Source organism: Rhagoletis pomonella, unplaced genomic scaffold, assembly GCF_013731165.1.
Source record: "Rhagoletis pomonella isolate Grant_MI unplaced genomic scaffold, Rhpom_1.0 Rhpom_scaffold_00002, whole genome shotgun sequence".
NCBI classification, from domain to species: Eukaryota; Metazoa; Arthropoda; class Insecta; order Diptera; family Tephritidae; genus Rhagoletis; species Rhagoletis pomonella.
In genome coordinates this window covers 83,822,042-83,826,301 of record NW_023458556.1, presented here as the reverse complement: position 1 = coordinate 83,826,301, position 4,260 = coordinate 83,822,042, and positions in this window count along the sequence as shown.

Here is a 4,260-nt window from a genome sequence, read left to right as displayed (position 1 = left end):
TACCACAAACTTAGTGAAAGGTTGCTGACTGTACAATTTTACCTAGTGGAAAAAACTGGTGGCGTCATTTTAAAAGAACCGTTAGCTAAAACCGTTCGGAACACAAAATTAGACGCTTGGAGAACGAAGTTCGAGCAGTCGTGAAGCAGAATGTGTAGTTGTAGCTGAAAACCAGCATAGCAAAAACGATTATTTTACAAACAGTGCAGAGTGAATGCGCTGGTGGTTGTTGAATCAGCGAGCCAAAGTAAAAGAGAACGGCTACAGTGCAAGATATCGTGGATGCTCTTGTTGCAAAGCAAAGCAAAAACGATTATTTTACAAACAGTGCAGAGTGAATGCGCTGGTGGTTGTTGAATCAGCGAGCTAAAGCTAGAGAGAACGGCTACAGTGCAAGATATCGTGGATGATCTTGTTGCAAAGCAAAGCAAAAACGATTATCTTACAAGCAGTGCAGAGTGAATACGCTGGTGGATGTTGATGTGGGAATCAGCGAGTGAAGCCGAAGTAAGAAGTAAACGGCTACAGTGCTAGATATCGTGCATGCTGTAGTGGTTGGCGTCGTATTGTTGAAATCAACTTGATCGTGAGAACAGCGCAGTGCAGACGCGCTGGTGTATTTGAAGAAGTAGCGCAGTGTAGACGTGCTATCGACTGAGATACTACGAATAGCGCAGTGATGATGCGCTAGTGGTTTGAGAAAAGCAGAAGAGGCGGAGTAAATACAGCGGAGTACGAGCTGCAGTTCGTGTGGTAAACAACGTCAGAGAGTGACAGCAAGAGCGCATAAGTATAAAGGGAAAGCAGAGAACAGGTATGAGTTTTGTAGACAAAAGAGGGCAGATAGAATTTGAAAAATCTTATGGGAAAATTGTTAAACAGACGAAGAAATAATATTTTGAAGAAGCGAAAGTAATGCAAACATTGTAATAGTAAAATCAAATTCGAAATTGTCAAACAGAAAAAGAAATAAATTTAGAGAGACCGAAAAGAATACAGATTTTGTTGTTGGAAAATCTAATTGGAAAGTTGTTAAACCGAAAAGAAAGGATTTTATCAGAAACGGAAAACATCAGCTTTGTAAAATAAAAGATCGAAGTAAGCGTTGAATATTTATATAAGAATTGAACTTCATTGAATTTATTTGCGAAAAATTTTAATTCAGTTTTGTTAATTGTAACAATTTAATTAATGCGAACAAAATTTATGATTTGATGTAAAGTCAAGTGCGGCTGGATTTATGAATTAACCATTTAAAAATTTATTTGTACTTTTAAACACCGTATATCTAACTTTTAAAACTGTATATTTGACATGGACAGAGAACAGATTTTTGCATTAAACGTGAACGGGTTGAAGGCAAAGCTTACGGAGCTGGGTCTGTCGACAAACGGACGAAAAGCTACGTTGCAGGATAGGCTTTGCGAACATTTCGGTCTGACCATAGGTGGGGACGGTGGTTCTGACGGTGAAAGTGATTCATTTGAAAGTAGTGTATTACCGGTGGCGGGAGTTGGGCGCCCTATGTTCACTTTGCGTGATATTGAAGGATCTCTTCCATCATTTAGCGGTAAGGGACAGCCCACCGTGAAAAGAGTGGCTAGACGATTTTGAAGCCAATGCTACTGCAGTCCAGTGGGGAGATTTGCAGAAGTTCATATATAGTAAACAGTTATTGAAGGGTGCCGCAAAACTTTTCATCCGCAGCCAGCGTGGTATATCCTCTTGGAATTCGCTTAAACAATCTTTACAAAAAGAATTCGGCATTGTTATATCATCTATTGAGGTACATCGTGCCCTTAGAAACCGTCGAAAGCGTCCAAACGAAGACTATCGCGAGTATCTCTATAGTCTCATGGAGATAGGACGGCCGATAAATTGGGATGATAAAAGTCTAATCGAATATTTTGTAGACGGTATTCCAGACTCGCGATCAAATAAAGCGAATTTATACCAGTCTAATACTATACAGGAGTTGAAGGCTCAGATTCTAGTTTATGAAAAGGTGCGTTCGGGGCATCAACCCAGTACGGGCTCTTTTCAAAACAAACGTGGCGAAGTAGGTCATTTAGCCAATAAGTGTCAACGGCCACGACAGACCACATGTTTTGGATGTGATCAACCTGGACATCGCGTTGCTGATTGCCCTAAGAAGAAGACACAAGTAAAGCAGGAAAGTGCGAGAGTTAACACACTGGAGGTGATGCGCGTCGTAAAGGAAGATTTGGTCGAGTTCAAAGGGAAGAGTAACGATAAATCGCTTTCAGTCGCTGTAATACAAAGGAAAGAGGAACACGTGGACCTTATCACGGAGTTTAAAGATTTATGTTTAGCTGCAGAGGCAATATCAGGGGAATCGGTTAAAACAGATTTGTCACATTTAAGTACAGAACAGGAGAAGGAAATGGAGGCTATTATTCAGAATTATTCGCCTAAGAAAAAACGTGATTCTTCAGTTGCTATGAAGATCTGTTTGACGGACGATACCCCGGTATTTCAAGGGCCGAGACGCATGACTTACTCAGATAGGTGTGTAGTTGACAAACAAATTGTGGAGTAGGTTAAGGAGGGCATTATCCAGCCCAGCTCTTCGGAGTATGCATCGCCAATCGTGTTGGTGACGAAGAAGGATGGTAGCAAAAGGCTTTGTTGGGACTACCGACGCCTTAACGAGAAAATTATGAGGGATAATTTCCCAATGCCGCTAATGGACGACGTCATTGAGAGACTGCAGGGAGCGCGGGTATTTACCACATTGGATTTGAGAAATGGATTCTTCCATGTACCAATCGAGGAAGACTCAAGAAGGTACACGTCATTCGTCACCCATCAAGGTCAATATGAGTTTTTGTATGTCCCGTTTGGAATTTCAAATTCCCCGGCTGTCTTTACGCGATACATTTCCGCAGTATTTAGGGAGCTAGTAAGAGATGGCATCGTGGTAATTTACATGGACGATTTAGTAATCCCATCCATGGACGTAGGTCAGGGTATAGCTAAATTGAAAGTGGTGTTAGGCAAAGCGGCTAACCTGCGTATCAAATGGGAGAAATTCCAGTTTCTGAAAACAAGGGTCGATTTCTTGGGTTATATAGTGGAGAACGGTACAATACGGCCATCAGACGCAAAAACTCAAGCGGTAAAGAATTTCCCGAGACTTTCAGATAAGAAGTCGGTTCAAAGATTTCTAGGTCTCACGTCATATTTTAGGCGATTTATTGAGGGGTACGCAGTGATCGCCAAACCACTGTCAGACTTGTTACGTAAGGATGCGACGTTTGTTTTCGGTGAAGAGCAGCAGGCAGCGTTTCAGCAGCTAATAGCAGCATTGGCCAGTGCACCAGTCCTGCGACTGTATAACCCCAAGGCACTAACCGAGGTACATACGGATGCTTCAAAGCACGGCTACGGAGCCGTACTCCTACAGAAGGACAGCGAGGACCAATGTTTTCATCCAATCCAATACATGAGTCAAAGACGAAGCCAGCAGAGGAAAATTACCATTCGTATGAATTGGAGGTGCTGGCAATTATAGAGGCACTAAAGAAGTGGCGAGTTTATCACATGGGGATGCATTTCAAGATTATAACCGGCTGAAACGCGTTCGCGATGACCATAAAGAAAAAGGATCTTCCATTAAGGGTGTCCCGCTGGGCGATGCTGTTGCAGGATTTCGATTACGAAATCGAACACCGGAGTGGATCGAAAATGCGTCACGTGGATGCTTTAAGTCGAGTTGTGTGTTTGATGTTAGAGGACTCGTTGGCTTACAGGCTTAAGCAGGCTCAGCAAGAGGATGGTTGGATCCGGGCGGTACGCAAGGTGTTAGACAAGGATACATACGAGGATTTTTATATCAAACATGATTTACTGTATATGGACCCTGTAAGAGACCTCATAGTTGTGCCTTCACTAATGGAGGAAGAGATTATACGGACAGCGCATAAACAGGGGCACTTCTCAGTGGAGAAGACCCAGGAAGCCATTAAAAAGAACTTTTTTATTCCACAGCTTGCCACAAAAGTAGCCAAAATTGTCAGAAGCTGCGTTGAATGTATCATCACCGATTCCAAAGCTGGACGGAAGGAAGGATAGTTCAACCCCATCGACAAGGAAGATAGGCCGTTAAGCACACTCCATATCGATCATGTTGGCCCTATGGAACAAACGAAAAAAGCGTACAATTATATCCTTGTGGTAGTCGATGCCTTTTCTAAGTTCGTGTGGTTGTACCCTACGAAGAATACCGGTGCCGAGGCA